At 36.6% G+C, this 19,910-nt stretch overlaps 1 long non-coding RNA gene across 1 annotated transcript; it reads left to right on the top strand.

Annotated features, from left to right (window-relative positions):
* Positions 1-4,320: 4,320 nt before the first annotated feature.
* LOC110121936 (uncharacterized) lies at positions 4,321-19,198 on the top strand. The gene is made up of 3 exons (XR_002309076.2): positions 4,321-4,431; positions 18,120-18,279; positions 19,040-19,198. It is a non-coding gene; the product is annotated as an uncharacterized lncRNA (long non-coding RNA).
* Positions 19,199-19,910: the final 712 nt, after the last annotated feature.

The raw sequence follows: 19,910 nt of genomic DNA, 5'->3' as shown, positions 1-19,910 counted from the left end.
GTTTAAAATTAAGAAATATGTGCAAATACATTTTATTTTGAATAAACTTAAACTTTTAGGTGGGGGGATCATTTAAATTAGCTTACTGCAAAGAATATAATTCAAATTAACATTTTCAAATATGGGGGGAGGGATCACTTAAAAGTTTGGGACTAAAATATACATGTAAAATAGATAACCAACAAGGACCTACTGTATAACACAGGGAACCATACTCAATATCTTGTAATAACCTATAATTGAAAAGAATCTGAAAAAAAAAATATATATATATATAAAACTAAATCACTCTGCTGTATGCCTGAAATGAACACAACACTGTAAGTCAACTCTATTTCAATAAAAAATTTCAATTGAAAAAATTAAATAGAAAAAATTAAATAGTAGAGCACACAAACTCTACTCTTCAAACTATGTAGATTGAAGAACTGAAAAATAAGATATTGAATGTCCTTTTCATACAGAAAGGTGAATGGCAAAGCTCAGGCCACATGATTTTTACTTTCAAACTTTTATAAATGTTTATATATTAATGAGATACTGTTACGTATAAAATTAAGAAGTTTTAAAAAGTTAAATTACTCTCAATCAATATTCTCAGAATCATCAGGCATTTAAATCAGACATACAGATTGAAATGAGAACTAAATTTTTTTCAAGGGAATTTGAAAGAAGGCAAAAACTTATTTACACATAAGCTATCTTTATGCTTATCTGCAAAAATTCCAATAGAAAATGTGACAAATTTTCTCCATGTTATTAAAAATTACTAAAAACTATTTTCTTAAGAAATGATAGAAAAATTATAAAATGTCATTTCTTTAGAATGATAAAATGTCATTTTAGACTTAATTTAGGAGAAATTTATTCCTAGCCATCCATTTTGAGGTTCATCATAAATTATGTCTAACCAAAGTATTATACTACTGGGGGGCAGGGGAGGAATCCTATTGAAAAACATGTAGGCCAGGGTTTGGCAAACTATATCCCAGTGGTAAAATCCAGCCTGCCACTTCTTTGTACAGTTCACTATTTAAAAATGGTTTTACATTTTTTTGCATTTAAAAATGGTTTTACATTTTTAAATCATTGAAAAAATAATAATGTTTTGTGACAATGTAAGAAATTTAAATTCCAGTGTCTGTAAACAATTTTCATTAGCTCATAGCCATCTCCATTCATTTACACAGTTTTTATGGCTGCTTTTCTGCTACTATGGAATAGCTGTGACAGAGACAGTAGGGCCTACAAAGCCCAAAATTGTTACTCGCTGACCTTTTAGGAAAAAGTCTGCTTATCTCTGATCTAGGGGATTCATATTTTAGATACTGTACATTAAAAAGTTAGTTTTTTTGGCTTTTGGGAACCTCAGTTCCCAGACCAGGGAATGAATCTGGGCCCCAAGCAGTGAAAGCACGCAGTCCTAACCACTGGACCACCAGGGAATTCTGAGAAAACATTAATTTTTAATCAAGCTTTTCTAGGACAAAAAAGATGCCATGGAAAAGTATAAAATTATGCTGTTATTTGTTTGTGGGATGCCCTCTTATTCCTTAAGTTGCTAAGCTTCTATGTCAGGGCCTCTTAGCCATCAGCATGCTTCATGCTTTATAACTATGATGATGGCTTATTCCAAGGATTCCTTTTTCATTTTACTTTTTAAAGAAAACAGTATTGTATGGCTTTTTTTTTTTTCTATAATAAAGGCAAATGAATGCATTGATGACTAGAAGAATAAGAAATTATATCACATATTTACTTAGATAAAATATTAAACAAAAACTTTTGGAAAAATCAAAGTAAACATTCAAACACCAACATTATACATATCAAACCTACAATGAAAATTTATACATAAGCTTGTAAAATGCACACTAAATTCACCTGTTGTGAACACAGAGAAGCATTCACTCAAAATATCGGTACAGATACAGTGGACAACCTTCAAAGAAATTACAACTAAACCGATTATACATCTTTTCATTAGATGGAAACTTTTTTACTCAATCAGTCTCAAAATTCAAGGTTATCTTCCTCAAAGCACTAAAGCATTGCACATAGTTCTAATCTTGAAAACAAGGTACACACACACACTCTCATACTGTTAAAAGGCCTTGCCAGTATGCATCTGCCATACATAATACATATACTCTTCAAAATTCAGAACTGATACAATTATGATACCACCATCAAAATTATGCATCCTGATACACTTGATTTTTCCTGAAATGTACTTTAAGGAAAAAGTAATTATTTGAAAATCTATAAATTCTCTCTAACCAATAAAATAGAGAAGAAACTACTAGGTGTTCCTTCTTTTTTCCTTTACTAGTTTAAGTTTTTTAAATAATTTTGACTTCTCAACCAAAAAAAAAAAAAATTGGAATTTACAACAAAAGACCCATGATAGGATGTTCAGTTTAATGAAATTTATATGGTTAACTGAAAAGCTATCTAATAAAAAAAAAATCTCCAAGGTATCTGAAATGTAGGAAGTAAACATTTGATTGCAGTTTTGTTTTTGTTTTTAACTAATCCCTAATATGGACTTACATATTTAATTTCTCTTGGTTGAGTTTTAAGAAGGTTAACTAGGAAAAATAAAAAAGTGAAAAACTTTTGCTTCTTGAAGCCTTCTAATACTTAAAAGTCTAGCAGGAGGACCAAGCCTAAGAACTTAGATCCTGAATTATGACTTCTTTTTTCTACCTTTCAGCAAACCAACAAAGTCTAGATGGAAAGGTTTTAAAACAAGGCTCTAGCAACTGTTTGGAAATAAAAGTACAGCATTTTTAAAACTCAGGAAATAAACTGAGAAAGGAAGGAAAAATGAGCAACGCTGAACTTAGTACATGATTTATAAACACCACAGAAAAATCGGACTCTGACCTCCACCCAAATGTTATTTAAAATACTGTTTTGGAAAGTAAGGACATCCATGTGACAACTGTAAAATACAATATTCCCCCAACTTTAGAGAGGCAAAAAGTTAACTCATTCATTTCATGCAGCTTTGTACTATTTAAACTCTATAAGCATGAAGAAAGTTGGCTGGGAGAAAAAGAACTTAAAATCTTTCTGAAAACTCAAAGAGTTAAGCATGCCGTGTCACCTGCTCAGCCACGCCAAAAGCAGTGGTGCCAGAACCACGGGTTGTGGCCCTGTAGGCATGGGAAGCAGAAACCCACACCACTTTCATACCAGGAATAGGAGCGCTCCCATCTCACACCGGAAATAGGAGCCCTCCATGGGAGGCAGACCTTCTCTGCACAGGCAAGCCTGTGCCTGAGGGTTAGTCACACAAATCCCGAGGAGGAGGAGGAGGATCGGCCATTGCTGTGTAAAAGCAGACTTCGTACTCTTTCTGCAGTGGAAAACAGGTCTGGGCTGAGTGCTCTGTGTAACCAACAGATGGTCCTTCTAAGACAACTGCTGGGAGCTTTGAAACTTCCTTCAGAAACCTGTCTAACTTACTAAGTATCCTCAGGCAACTGGAATCTGACATCTGGGAGAAAACACATCTCAATTTGTCTAGCATTTTTCCATCACACACACACTGCATCGCTAAAACAGGAAATACGGTCAGCTTGCCTCAGGCCACACTGTCACAGACAGGGATCAAGAAGTTGAGGAGTTGAGAAGACGGTCCATGCCCACTGGTGAGGCGAGGAAAGGCACGTGCTCAGCTGGTAGCAGATGGATGAGGGTCGGTCTCAAGGTGGGACACGCTGATCTCAGGTAGTGTCCAGTGTATCCAGGTCGCCATTTTGGAAGCTTTCTGTCATGTCCCAGGAGTCAACAAGAAGATGGCTGCATTGTTTTTGCAAAATTAGTAATCTGCAAGTTGTTCTGTCAATTGATAATCATAGGACATCAGAAGTCTGAGCGTACATTTCTAAGAGCACATGTCTTCTCTGCCATGTTCCACTTGTATCCACTTTACTCAATCTTCTGGGGCCAGAGCCGGCAGTGTCCACAAGGTCTCCAGACTGGAGCCTCCTCCTGCCTGACCCAGAGGTGCCAGGTCAAGTTCTGGAGCCGTCCCGGAAGCGAACGTTTTTAATAGGCCTGCTCGCGTTACTTCCTGCCAGTCGGAAGGGGCTGGTGAACTAGACAGCAGGTGGGCATGAGTGGCACAAGGAGCGTAAGTGTCCTGAGCGGTGTGAGAGGCATGAGGGGCACGAGGGGCATGAGGTCTCAACATCGCGAGGAGCTTGGCGGCGGTGAGTCGCCAAGGAGTGAGGGGCGAGTGGTCGCGGGGGCCAGAGGGGCACGTTGGCGTGAGGGGCATGAGGTCACAAAAGGTGCAGGGATGCGAGGTGCGTGAAGTCAAGATGGCGCCGGGCCGCGACAGCGTGAGGGGGGTGAGGTCGCGACTGAAGGGGCTGGCGGGTATCCGGAGCTGGCGGCCTGAAGGCGGGAAGGCAAAGGGTAGGCTCGAGACTCCTGTATGTAACATTATGTATAATGGCTTCCCGAGTCAGTTGCTTTGTCCCAAATGTTTGTATCTCTTTTTAACTACCTCTTCACTAATGTCACTGCACATATAAATTTTCCTTTTTTGGCTGTAAATTTGCCATTCAATTGTGACCCTGTTTCACAATGCATATATCTGTCCTTAACTGGTTTTTCCTATTACCTCTATCAGAGTTTTTTATTCAACCATGCATCCATACCTACATTCATAAATACACAAGTTTTCCTTTTATCCCACATTCTTCTACAAAAAATTTATAAAATCTGAAAAGTAAAGCTGCAATGTGATCACATTTTTCTTATGACAGCTTTAATATGTATCTGATACCAGTTGCTGATTTTACTCTATAGCTACCGTGAACATAATTGTCTACTGCATTACAGTTTCATTTTAATTAAAAAAAATAATTCTTAAATATCTTACTTCATACTGGGAACAGTTGAGTTTCTCCTTAGCAGTTCATCTGCTTTAGGTTCATGCACATTGAGAAATAAGTACCCAGTTTTATTTCATTTTTTTACCTTTGCTGATAAAATGTATATAAATTCATCTTCTTTTCTGTTAGAAAACTTGTTCTTACATGTTCTTCCATTTTTTATTTTTATACATTTCACTGTGTACCTTGCTGGAACAATTTATATTACAATGTATGAAAATAATACATTTATTGAGTGCCAGCCGTGTGCTAAGAATTTTCTATAGGTTGTGTATAATTTATTTTTATAATAATAATAATATATTCATTGATAAATCCAATTTTTCTAGGGCCTAAAGCTCATTTGGAGACTCTTTCTTTTAAAAATAATATAAAAAACATGTTATTTTTGCAAATATTATAAAAATACCAGTTCATGTTACCCCATTGGTAGAGCCCCATGCAAGCCTTGGAAGGGGCCTGTGCAAGTAAGAGGCCCTGACTTAAGCTTGGATAGCCTCAAGGTCAATTTATCTCTGCATATTTTGACTGCTTATGCTGTGTGAGTCAGTTTTCATACACTGTACCATGTACTGCCAGAAGAAGGCTTACAGGGAAATTAGTTGAGAGGATGTGATGGTTAACATTCATGTCTTAATTTGACTGGGCTAAGAGATGTCCAAATAGCTGGTAAAACATGATTTGTGGTTGCATCTGCAAGGGTGTCTCCTGAAAAGATAAACATTTGAATTGATATTCAACAAAGAAGATGGCTCTCACCAATGCAGGTGGGGATCATACAACCTGTTGAGGGACTAAATAGAACAGAAACACAGAAAGCAGATTTGTTCTCTCTTTGAACTGGGACATCCAGCTTTTGCCCTTGGAAGTTAGTGCTCCTGCTTTTGAACCTTCAGACTCAGACTGGGACTTTCACCATTGGCTCCCCTAGTTCTCGGGCCTGTGAGTTTGGACTGGCTTGCAGATGGCAGATTGAGGGGTTTCTCAGATTTCATAATTGCTGAGTCAATTCTTCATAATAAATCTCTTTCTATATACTTGACTATATTCTATTACTTTTGTTTCTCTAGAGAACCCTGACAAAGAGGCTGCAATTATTTTTCAAAGTCAAAGGAGTGGTGTGCGATAGATGTGTATTTGAACATATTTCTGTTTGACTCTCAAGCCCATTTATAAAAATTACATTTATTGAGTAATTTATATGTTAGGCATTCTGCTGAGCATTGGCCTGCTGTGACAAGACTGACAGCTGTTCTGTTCTTACGAAGCTTTTTGTGTAATTATTTCTATTACAGGAGCTGGTCATTCTTCTCATTTATTCATTAATCTTCAGTTTGCAATACATTTTAAAGGTTCCTGTTCGCTTAAAAATGAGTGTGCATTTTAAGTTTACTGACTTGGCTGGAATAGCTGAAACTCTCATTTCCTTTTTTTTTTTTTTTTTTTATTTTGTTTTATTTTTGGCCCTGTCATGTGGTTTGTGGGAACTTAGTTCCCCGACCAGGAATTGAACCTTGTCCTTGGCAGTGAAAACAGAGAGTCCTAATTATTGGATAGCCAGGGAATTCCCTCTCTCATTTAATTTTGTTAATTAATTATAACACAGATTGGCATTTTATGGCTCTTACATTGATCATTAAAATTATATACCTAATGGTTCATGAAAGGAACCTATTTTGTTTCATGAGTATATTAACTTTTCATTGGATTCAGAAATTGATGACTAGGTTGATCTTTCTTGCATAGTTAACTATTTTTTGCAATCTTGATCTGAGCACTGTAGAAAGAGGATTAAAGATCTTTAATATCAAACCTGGAATCTTAAATTCTCATTTTCAGTTTCGCATCAATGGAGCTCTTACCCCAAATTCTTCGTAAGGCAGTAGTACTAAACCTACTAAACCAACTCTAAAAGTCAGACACTACTGAGTGACTGAGCTGAACTGAGGACTAAACCTAGGAAGATAGTAAAGTCAGATTACTGGGTCCACATGCCAGATTACTGACTCAGATTTGTGGAGATACTGCTGAATTTTAAACCCAACACTTAGTTGATTTTGATGTACATGGACCACATAATCTTCACAACCTGAAGAGCGTGGCTCAAAAATACTAATGAGATCACACTTATTTTGATATTTCAAAGTAAAGAACAAAAGTTATTTAAATTTAATATTATTAAATAGTTGATCTTATAAGGAGGTGGTGAAAACTTCTAATTTCTCTCTTTCTTTCTGTTTATTTCTTCTGTCTCTTTCCTGGATACCTCTCCTCTGTATATTCCTCTCTTTCTAGTTGCTCATCATATATTGCTGTACCTTGGAATCCATCCTCTAATCTTGTATTTCATCACTATTTTTGGACAGTCTCATCACTTCTGTTTTCAACCACTGTTCATTGGCTAGATCCAAATTTTCATCTTATAACCAGGATTTTTTTCTGAAGTTTGGACCCCCAGCTCCACTCAGTTCTCTAACAGTGATGACTGACTCTAAAGACCTCAAATTCAACATGTCCAAAGTTGAAATTAATGTTGGTCAACCAAAAAAAAAAAAAAAATCCTTCCATTTCTTCTAAGTTTTCTATTTCAGCTTTAATTTATAATCACAATGTATCCATTCGCCCAAACCAGATTCCAGGAAGTTATAGTTTTCTCTTCACATCCTCTCACTCATTATGTTGTCAGTCAGAAAAATTCTCTTAATTCTTGTTCTTAAAAAAAAGAAAAAAAGACCAAAATACCCTCCACAAAACACTCATTGTTTCCATAACTCTTTCACACCTTTGTCCAAGGCCTCATAATTTCTCACTAGCTTTTTGTTTGAGAAAACATTTTTAGATACTGATTTTCTTCAGAACCATTCTCCACATTGCTGCCAGGTGGGTCTTTCTAAAATGCAATTCTGATTGCTTACTTCCTCTCTTAAAATTTCTTAACAGCCTTCCATTGCCGCCAGGATAAATACAAATCTCTTGGCATGACACATTCTATCTAATGTCTACCTGTCTGGTCTCATTTCTCACATTCTGCTTTTGACACTCCAGTCACATTGAATTCCTGAAAGGTCAGATCCAGAATGTACCATATTTAAGAACTTTGCACATTCTGTCCCCATGACTGTGATTGCCTTTATCCCCTTCTTTGTTCTCTCAAATGTCCTATATCCTTCCCTCTCACTGAATCTGGTTTATGTGCTGTAGGCAGTCTTTGAGGATTTGGGGGGTAAGCAAGGACAAAGATATGACCTGGCAGTTGTACTCCTAAGCTTTATTTTGATGGGTATATATACAGGGGAGTACCTCACAGCATCAGTCATCTGGAGGCTTAAGGGGTGGGAGCCACTGTCTAGAAGGGGAGAGGGTAAGTCCCAAGAAAGAGGGGCTCAGAGAGGGCCTTCTGTTTCTAGAGAATGTGCTCAGCAGTCTGGAGAGGACTCTTTTTCTGGGCAGACAGCTCCCAAGGGAAATAGCAACTCAGTGTTTTCTATTGTCCTGTGGTTTTATCTCATCTTTAGCTAGCAGTCATTAGGTGCAGTTTTGTAGGCTATGCAAAGCAGGGAGACTTGAAAAGGCTAAAAATATCTGTGTAACTGAGTGCTATTTAACAATTGGATGTGTAAAGTTTTGAGCTAGTCACTGTTGAACTTTGAGCTAATAACATCTCAGACTGATCTAAGGAAATAAACAACTGGCACTTCCTTGGTGGTCCAGTGGTTAAGACGCCGAGCTTCCAATGCAAGATGTACAGTTTTGATCCCTGGTTGGGGAACTAAGATCCCACATATCTTGGGCCAAAAAATAAGTAAATAAAGACATGAAAAGAAATAAAGAGTTAAATGTCAATATATAGAAACAATCTTTGGCTCATTTATATGATTGTATCTCTATGATGGTGACACTCTTATCCCACTATTATTTGTTGTTTGTCTATGAAGTCCTTTAAAGTAGACATGAGTTTTTATTATTCCTAATATGAACTTCATAAGACCTAAAATAGTGTGTGCCACAAAGTGAAAAATCCCTCAGTTGTGTCTGACTGTTTGTGACCCCATGAACTGTAGCCCACCAGGCTCCTCTGTCCATGGAATTCTCCTGGCCAGAATACTGGAGTAGGTAGCTATTCCCTTCTCCAGGGGATTTTCCCAATCCAGGGGTTGAACCCAGGTCTCCCACATTGCAGGTCTGAGTCACCAGGGAAGCCCATGTGCTACAAAGTGGAATATCAATAACTGTTTCATGAATAATTATTCATATCATATCCACATATTTTTAATTCATCCGTAAGAATTCCTACAACTGGATGCAGTAAGAAACTCTCATTTACCATTTAGCTGGAGACACAGTATTTTAAGCTAGTTTTGTGTTCATTAGGCAGTAATTAATTTCAACAACCAAAATCTTCAAACTTGGAGAAAATGTAATTTGTTTATGAAATACAACTTGCTTATAGAAACATCATATTAAAACTCAGAATATATGCTGATAAGGCAAGGACATTTTCTTTTTTTTCAATTCTGCGGTATTCCAGGAGAGCATTTTTAGTAATTTATAGCTACTTCCCTCAGAGCCTATACCAGTGTCAGAGAATATGCAATCCTGAGGCCAGAGTGTTTCCATGAAAATTGATCTGGGCTGTTGATTCATGTAGAGTATTAAGACACAGCTGAGCAGTCCTCTGTGGTAGGAGGTCAGGGAGACAGAAACATTTGAGGCTAGAAAAGAAATCCACTGTCTGACCAGGACAGCAGAGTCAACTTGGGGGGGCATACAGTTTTCAAATGTATAAAACTTCAAACAAAGAGGATTCCATCTTGGGGATTTCTCTGGCAGTCCAGTACTTAAGACTTCACTGCAAGGGGTTGTGGGTTTGCTTTCTGGCCAGGGAACTAAGATCCCACATGACATGGGACGTGGCCAAAAGTTGTTTTTTTTTTTAATTAAAAAAATTTTTTTAAAAGAAAGTTCCATCATGAATAGGCAGGAGAAATTTTTGTTAGAAAATTGAACTCAATTGGATTGAATGATTCATAGATATGATAGGCTCAGCGAAGAGGCCAGCAACTGCAAAGGGTAAAATTAGTACAAATTTCAGGTGTGATGTGATTCAGGCTCCAACTTTTACTTCAGATTTCTTCAGCTCCTCTCTTGTTCTTATGTCACCCTTTCCCTGTGTAATAAAATAGTTTTAGTAGTTCCTGTCTTCACTACCATATATTACACAATTCATAAGGAGAGTGAGCATGCGGGTCCCCAGTTTCTCAGAAAAATAAAAGCTTCAAAATTCCCTTCTTGGATCAGTCTACGTCACAGTCTCAACTCTAAACTTTTTATTTGTCAAGAAGAGTAAAATGTTCTATTTGGCCTCACCTAGCTCATGGATTCCATCAGGAAAATCTATATTTCTCTTTACATTATGACATCCTCTGTAGAGACCTAGAGTGTCGAGATGGCCTGGGGGGAATTGATGGGAGAAGGCAACTGGTGGTCCATACAGGAGATAAGATGGGACTTCCCGGGTGTTCATTGGCTAAGACTCTGCACTCCCAGTGCAGAGGGCCCAGGTCCATCCCTGGTTGGGAAACTAGATCCCACATGCTATAACAAAGGATTCCACATGCTACCGCTAAAAGATTCTGCATGCCTCGACTGAAGATCACACATGCCACAGCTAGGAAAAAAGAAAAAGAAAAAGTCCACAAGCTGCAACAAAGACTCACTGCAGTAAAATAAATAAATAAATATTTTTTAAAAAGATAAAACAACAAACTCCATTTCAAGTCTTGTCTCAGCTCAGATTCCAAATTTGTGTTGTCTGACAAATAAGATCTTGCTTAATTTGACATTCTAGATACACAATAGCTATGAAATACTCAAAGAAGAACTCATAAGGTATAAAACTTGAACTGTCAAATAGTAGTAATGGCTAGCTCATTTTCAAATTTGAGTTTTCAGTTCTTTAAAAGTTCGTATCACTTACTAATCCTTTTTGTCTAAATCTTTGGCACTTCGTTTGTGACCTCTCCCTCCTTCCCTCCTTCTCTCCCTTTTTTCTTTCCCTCCCTCCTCTCTCCTACTTGAATGTAGTTTCCATATGTTTCATGCATTGGCACATGTCCATCAAAGTGCCTGTCTCAGAGGAGGCACTCATTCATATTTTTAAGCAAGCTCATTGCATTACCTTTTACACATTATTATATTGTGTGTCCTCCTTAACCATGGCTACATATGTAGTGGACCCAGACACATTGTACAAGCTATAGTTATGCAAGACAGAAGAGCTCAAATGATACATGGGTCTGAGACTCACGAATGTGGTGCTCTTTGCATTTTGTTTAACCGACTGAGTCAGCCTTCACTGACATTTACAACTCTCAGCTCTGAATAATGCAAGTAAGTACTTCCAAGGAGGGAAATCTTTTGTGAAATGGAATGTATAATATATCTCACCTTAAGTGTTAACAAAATAATGAGAAGAAATTATCTCAGAAATTGGAAATTTGCATTTGAAATACTAGAAACATTTACTGAGCTAAATGTCATGGAAAATTATTTTATATTCTGAAGATAGAAAATATAGCCAAGATTTGATAACCCCACTTGGTCTGATTTTTCTATTCTATCTTTATCAGTCACGTCACATTTTATTTCACCATTTTACTGGAAAAAAATGTATGTGAAATCACTTTCAACATCTTCCTGACCTTGTTCAGCAGATGAGTATAAAGGATAATGGGACCTTGGCTTTCTACATGAAATGAGCTTATTGTAGCTATTTGTTTTATGGCAGTTCTTTTTAAGAGTATGTGTCAGTCTTAATTGAATGAAAATGAGTTTCATGAATAATGTTCAAATTCAAAAAAGATTAATGTCAATAGAGGCAGCTTGATTATATATCTTATTCCCTATACTTTTGAGATTTCTTGGGATAATGGAACATAAAATTTTCTTTTATAAAATAGCTATTTTTTTTTATAATGGCAGAGGAAAATTAAATTCCTCAGCTATAAGAATATAAATTTGAAAGAAGTAAAATATTTGGGTTGGCAGGTAGATGAGCCAATGATAAGGTATTTTAGATATTCTGCCTGAAAGAAATGATTATAAAATAAAATTCTCCCCACATAATAAATTAAGAAGACAAAAGGAAGAATTTTTCCCTAATAATTCTAATAGGACCCAAATAAACTAATATGAACCTGAGTATATAATTACACTGACTAACAAAAAAGTCACATTATAAATCCCTTTTACCTTTATTGTCTTACATGCTTATAATTTAGTCTTGATAATAGCATAATAATATACTCATATCAATCAGCCATCGAATAAGCATAACAAATGATATTTGTATAATGTATCAAATGGATTGCAGTTTTTATCTTATTTGATCCTCCCAGCCCTTGGCAGCACAGATAATATCATCCTTTTATTACATATAAAATGGTCAATGGTCACAGATGGTAAAAGACAGCCAAAATAAGATAGCCATGAATCTGGGAGTTTTGACCCTCGTGTATAGATTGTTTTCCCCGCCTCACACTGCCCTTCTGTGTTCCCCTCTGGGTGAAGACATATCCATCAAAATCAACCTGGAATGCCCCGATTCCCCAGTATCGCACTCTGCATTCTATATGGATGCCTCTATTATGGTTTCATGTTTTATTCCAGTTTGTTATCCTTCTTTCCATTGTCCACTGCTTCATATTCTTGGACACTGTTTCCTGGTCATCTAGCTGAATGTCTTCTAATGGCTATAGCTGAGACCCTGTGACAGTTGCTACACACTTTATTTTCTTTCATTCTGTACTTACCAGTACATGTAACTCTTTCATGTTTGTCCTTGACCAAAATACAAGGTCTACATAATTTATATTTTTGTATTCAAGGAAGCAGTAGATTGTATCACTACACACATAAGGAAGAGACTTTGTTCTAAGTGAAAGTAAAGTTGCTCAGTCATTTAAGACTCTTTGCGATCCCATTGATTGTAGCCTGCCAGGCTCCTCTGTCCATGGGATTCTCCAGGCAAGAGTACTGGAGTGGGTTGCAATTTCTTTCTCCAGGGGATCTTCCCGACCCAGTGATCGAACCCAGGTCTCTTGCATTGCACGCAGACACTTTACCCTCTGAGCCACCATGGAAGCCCAAGTAGAATTGTTAAAGAAAATACAGGTTACCCAGGTGAAATTGAATTTCAGGTAAATTAAGAAAAAAAAATTAGTATAAAAGTATCCTAGATATTGCACAGGGCATACTTATCCTGAAAAATATTTATTGTTGTTGATATTAAAATTTAAGTGACTAGCCTATATTTTTATTTGCTACATCTAGCAACTCTAACAGTAAAAGAAATATGATTCTTTTTCAAGTCACCTCAGATTTCATTTAATAGTTTAGGTACAAGAGGAATCTATAGTTAGGGTTCTAATTTGTGAAGGATACACAAATGAATATTCACAAGGAGCATCTTACATGTCAAAACAAGAAGTTGCTTCCAATCCAGAAACTAATTCTTTCAGAAATCACCAAGATCACACATTGAGGCAGAATGCTACATGACAGATGGGACATTAGCCTGCTTTCCATTATTAAACTGGGAAGTGAGTATGCTGTGTTATTGAAAATGTCTTGCAATAAAATAAAATTATGCTTCTGTATCTCAGTAGATTTCAAATTATAAAATTCATGTTATGTTTCCTGGCAGCTTCCCTGTTAACATATTAATTTCAAAATTTATTGGATGTGCTTAATATCAACTTCTGACTTTTAATAAAGAAAATCTAAACATTATTGGTTGAGTTTCAGACTACACTGTATTAATTCAATACATTGACTCTCATGCATATGACTTGGCCAGATCTTGTGGTGGATACAAGGCTGAGGTTTGCAATGGAGGAGCTTAACGTTTAGATGGGACATGTAACCAAAAAGTACAAAGTCTTTAATTAGAATGTCAATAAAAAACCTGAGTAGATTAGTACATCTTTGCATATTTTCTCTTTTGTTTTACCTGTTTTTTTTTGCACTTTCAGTTTTGTGTATGTGAACCCTCCATTTCTTTCTTTCAGAGCTATATTTTTATTCTAACACTACAAAATTTCATTTGTAAATTCAGCCTCTTGCTTCTCAATTCTACTGTGCCTATTCTAATGGTGTTTGTTCTTTGTGCTTCCAATTGGGGCTTTCAATTTCCGTGATGATTATTTTCTTTCACTTATTCAATCATGAGAGGTTCTTATGAAAGTGAGGACTGATTTATAAGCAAAACTTACTGGGACTACCCTAGAGGTTCAGTAGTTAAGACTCTGTACTTCTACTGCAGTGGGCACAGGTTTGATCCCTGGTTCGGAAACTAAGATCCTGCTGCTGCAAGACCAAAAAACAAAAGAAAAGAAAGAAAAATTTTTGAAAAATTTTTTCAATAAAAATGAAAATGCAACATATCAACTTAAAACAATTATATAGGAAAACTAACAACAACAAAAACTTAGTAAGACTTACCGAGAAAGTGAAATACAATTATTTAGCATATCTATTGTTACGTGTGTTTGTATTCAGTCATGTCTGACTCTGTGGCTTCATGGATTGTAGCCCATCAGGTTCCTCTGTCCATGGAATTTTCTAGGCAAGGATACTGGAATCGTTTGCCATGTCCTACTCCAGAGGATCTTCCTGACCCTGGGACTGAACTGTGTCTGTTGTGTCTCCTGAATTGGCAGGTAGATTCTTGAGCATTAGCACCACCTGGGAAGTCCATCTATTGTTATGCTTAACAGATATTTTTATCCATCAAACGTCTTAAGTATTGTACTTGTGTCTATAATACATAAGTAATCTTACAATTGTCATCAAGATCACTGACTAGTGTTTCCTTGATGAAATTTGTAGGTGTGAGTTAGCATGTTCTTGTTCCAAAATGTGGGATTATGATAATTTTACTTACTTGTTAACATTTATGTTGTTTCCTTAACATAATTCCTTGAGGAATAGTTAACAGACTTAAAAAGGAGCCACTTTTACCTTGGTAATTTTAGAATTGTGTGTGTGTGTATGTGTGTGTGTGCGCTTAGTCGCTCAGTTGTGTCTGACTCTTTGTCACTCCATGGACTGTAGCCCACCAAGCTCCTCTGTTCATGAGAGTCTCCAGGCAAGAGTTTAATTGCCATCAAATCACAAACTTGAGAGGCATCTTAATAGAATTTGGGTCTACAAAGTCAAAAGCCAGAGTGTCTGCCCACTATAATATTATCAGTTTTATTAGGGATAAATCATTAACACTGCATTAGTCAGGGTTCTTTTATGAAACAGAACCAAAAGGTGTTATATATATATATGTGTGTGTGTGTGTGTGTGTGCATATATGTATACATATATATAATATGTTTATATATATTATTATGTATTTATAGTTAATAAAATATATTTACATATATTTAATATAAAAATAAATTTATTATACAAAATTGAGTCATTTGACTATGGAGCCTAGCAAGTCTCAAGGTAAGTAAGGCAAGATGGAGAGCAAAGAAACCAATGTTTCAGTTCATAAGTCATCCAAAGGAAGAATTCTCTCTTACTTGAGGGATGGTCAGGCTATTTGTTCTATGCAGGCCTTCCACTGATTGGGTGAGGTCCACCTACATTAGGGAGAGCAATCTGCTTTACTTAGTCTATCTATTTAAATGTTAAACTCATCAAAAAACACCTTCACAGACATACCCAGGATAATATTTGACCAAATATCTGGGTATCCTGTGGCCCATTCACCCTGACCCATAAAATTTGCCCATCACAATTTCCCAAATCATTCAGAAATTCAGTAAAAAAAATGGTCACTTGGAAACTTTCAACAGTTATCTTCAGAGGGATTCATTTTCTTGTGTTACTGCACAACTGTAGTGTATTTGAAATATTCAGCTTAACTTTGTAGAATTATACTTTTAAAATATAATCAAACCAAACACTTGTAGGTCTTGCCAAATTAATCAGGTCAAATGCCAAGATAATTGGCTGATTTTTGTTTTTCCCCCTTTGTGGATAGAAAAAGCTATAAATTAGGTAATATTGGAGTGAAATTACTCATTATATTACGTTAAAAATAGAGCCTAAATTGTGTCTAACTTCACTTTCATGCACTGGAGAAGGAAATGGCAACGCATACCAGTGTTCTTGCCTGGAGAATCCCAGCGACGGCGGAGCCTGGTGGGCTGCCGTCTGTGGGGCTGCCAGAGTCGGACACGACTGAAGCGGCTTAGCAGCAGCAGCAGTGTCGTGTAACTGTGGCTATGATACAGCGATACAAAAAGTACAAAATGTCTTTGTATCAATCATGTTTTTAATTTTTTTGTATTTTTTAATTCTTTTACATCTAGGGCCTGGGAGTTTTCATCTCCCAGGGTTAGCTAATTTCTAGAGATAGCAAACTACTATCCTGTGAGTGCAACTTCCATATGCAAATCAACGAATGCACAGCCCCTGTCCCCCATTACTTTATCGGTTTCTCAGGAGGCTCATACATTGCATGCCCTGTCTGGTATCAGAGGGTCAGTACCAGACAAAGTACAGCCCCAGTACTTGAGAGCCCACTGAATTCATTCAAACTAGATGAGGTTCTAAGCCTGTTTTCACTTAGTCACATATTTCTTCCCATGTAAAACTTAATAAAGAGGCTTATCATCTTTTCTTCCTGCTCCACTCTGCCTCCTGACTGTGCCTGTTATTTCTTCATCTGTGCTACTCTCACCCCTCCTTGGCAGGCCCTCACCTTGGGAACTGTAACAAGCTATCTTTTCAATAGCAGTTGTCTCCTAATCTGCTGGCCTCATCACATCTAAATAGTAGTGAAACCTACATTTTAAAACAATCTTACATAATACATTATGTATATGCAAAAGTGTGTATGTATGGGTGTATATTTGTAGTTCCTTTTTACATAAATGCCTCCAGTAATTTGAATCAGGTATAAATAACTTACTTGCTCAAGGTCGCACAAAAAGTTTTCAAAACTGCCTTTAAAATCCGTATGGGTAGACACGTGACTAGGCTGTTTTTCTTGCATCCACATGTCAGGATTGCAAAACTGAGTCTACTTTGCTTTTGAATATTGTCAGGCCAGGATGTACCCATCCCAACTTGAGGTGAGAGGGAGGCAGCAACTTCCCCTCGGACATGATGTATTTTCAAATCTCATCTTATTAGACTCTCCATTGGGTTCTCAGGCACTGTCACAGAAGTAAATACAGTGGTCACTTGGTGTTCATGGTCCTATTGTTTTTTCTACATAGCTTGATTAAGAACTCTACTGGGAAAAAAAAGGTAACTGGGAAGAGAATAGAGCTTTCTTAGGTTCATTGGGCATAATATCACAAACCAGAAAGGTATACTTGTGTGAACACGTGCACTAAGTTTGAGTCCTAACAAATATTTCCTCATGTGTTTGTTTAAGATCATTTTCTACAACCAGTTTCTCTAAAAAGCAAGAGATATTTGTAGCTGTTTCCATGAAATGAAAAAGCATTTAGACTTTAAAAGGTAAAAAAAGTTGACTGGTTTTTGCTCTACAAAATAGCCAATGTATTCCATTTTTTAAATTTCAAAATAGAAATTTAAATAAAGATATGAAAGGGAAATAAAATACTTTCAATCCTCTTTTATCCATTTTGAAAATATCTGTACCTTTATTTGATATTTATTGTAGATTTGTTTCATATTTCTGCATTCTATAAAAACAATATTTTCACTTGTGACGTTTTAATAGAACCCTCACAATGGAAATAACCAGTATATTCTCAATTTGTAGAATTTATGCCTTGAGTGACAGAAAAACCAGCATTACTTCTAAAATGAGAAATTCTCATGAAAATATGGTAGGTTTCTGTGTTCCTGCAACTGTAATAATAGTGACTATTACTAAAAAAAGCAGTGTCTGTACTTCTCTCCCCTTAAAAGTATTATTTTAGGATGAATTAGAGGAAATATATTTTCTATATGACAAAAATCAGAACATTAGAGAAAATTACCATCCCAATCCATGTACAATCATCTTGTCATAGTCAGAATCTGGATGACCCTATTTATAGCTGGTAAAGAACAAAACTCTGCCTAATATTTTCTTATAACATAAAATTGTCATTTCAAAATATAAAAGAGGTGGCAAGCTTGTTTTTCCTTTGCAGCTTATTGATGTGTTCTCTCTCTTGTCGACAGACTTGTGGGCCCCTCAGGAGACCTGTCAGTGAGTGGGTCCTCTGGGGGTGCAATATGCCCATGAAGAGAACTGAAGATGATAAAGTGTCCAGTTTCCCAGCCATCCATCCAGGGAGAGGAAATCAACATTGTCTATAACAGAATCCTTCAAGTAGGGCAGGTCAGTTTCAATAGTGTAAGTAAGTGTTAGTTGCTCAGTCATGCCCGACTCTTTGCAACTCAATGGACTGGGGCCCACCAGGCTCCATCTGTCCATGAGATTTTCCAGACAAGGATACTAGAGTGCGTTGCCCTTTTTCTTCTCCAGGGGATCTTCCCAACCCAGGAATCAAGCCAGGGTCTCCTGCACTGTAGGCAGATTCTTTACCGACTGAGCTAAAGCTGTAACTCCAACTCTGTCAAAAAGCACTGTCAAACTAGAAAACCATTCTTTGCTTGTGTTCCTGTATGTTGTTTTCTTGATTGGTCTGACTAATGCACACAGGTGGAAAACTTGTAACTTTTTTCATTACTGTCAAGTTCTTTCTCTAATAACTTTGATCATAGGAGCAACAAAAATTTCTGACGCCAAGAAAAGGCTTAGACTGCTGAATTATACACCATCTCCCCTGTGAAAGCCATAAATAACTGCTCTATAAAAACCTTGACGTTAGCAGTACTGGCTACTACTGGCTAACAGGTAGGGCTCCTGAACTATGGAGACATGGTTCAGTTATAGATCATAGACCAGGGTATTGATCTATGATGGAGTGTGGACTGCTGGGCATGGTTCGTTGATGGTTTCAAATTCTAGTTTGCAATTTCCTTGAAAAATATAGTGAATGGACATACACAGAATGCATTTTGATTGTGATACTGTAAATTAGAATATTTTGGCATCAGTAACTCATACCTTTGTGCATTTGTGTTTCTTTATTTAGAATTATGCTCCCATTTTACCACTTGATTGTTAAAATGTTTACTGGACACAAGAGGATGAAGTCGAACACGGGCTAAGATAAGTAAAGGGATTAGACACAGCCAAACCTGTATTCATTAACATTCATTTATTCATTAAACAAATATTTATGGTCATCTTACCATGTGCAAGCATTATTTAATGCATGGGATAGAGCAGAGGGAAAAACAGTCTTACTGCATGCATAATTTTAAGAAAATTATTTTTAACTTTTATAAAATTCTATCATAGATGTTAGATTATAACAATATCTAAGCATTGGGGGATAATATAAAAATAAATTTATTGGTTATGTCTTATAATAGATAAGAAAAATTTTAGAAAATATTGTTATTTAAATAATAATAGACATTCACTTTCTAATTACTATTTCTAATGTACTAGTAATGACACAAGGGGAGAGAAAATGTAAAAACAAATTATTTACATAAATGATGGTAGGAATAATTTGTATCTATTTGCTTATTAGATAAATTTGGCACAAATTCAGAAAAACTCATTTAGGATTACTTAGTGTCACTTTAGGGGCTTCCCCAGTGGCTTATCAGGTAAAGAATCTGCCCACCAAAGAAGGAGATGTAAAAGATTTGGGTTCGATCCCTGGGTTGGGAAGATCCCCTGGAGGAGGGCATGGCAACCCACTCCAGTATTCTTGCCTGGAGAATTCCATGGACAGAATAGCTTGATGGGCTAAAGAAGGCAAAAATGTCATAATTTGACTGGGGAGGAATGAGGGTTGGTTTCCACCCAACACAGGATATAGCAATCATGTCAGTGTACTAAGATTTACCTTGTGTTTTTACGAACTTCGGCAAAAATCCTGTGTTGATATT

The sequence above is a fragment of the Odocoileus virginianus genome, chromosome 7, assembly GCF_023699985.2.
Source record: "Odocoileus virginianus isolate 20LAN1187 ecotype Illinois chromosome 7, Ovbor_1.2, whole genome shotgun sequence".
NCBI lineage: Eukaryota > Metazoa > Chordata > Mammalia > Artiodactyla > Cervidae > Odocoileus > Odocoileus virginianus.
Note: the sequence above shows the minus strand (reverse complement) of the source record. Positions and strands in the feature narration are given on the sequence as shown.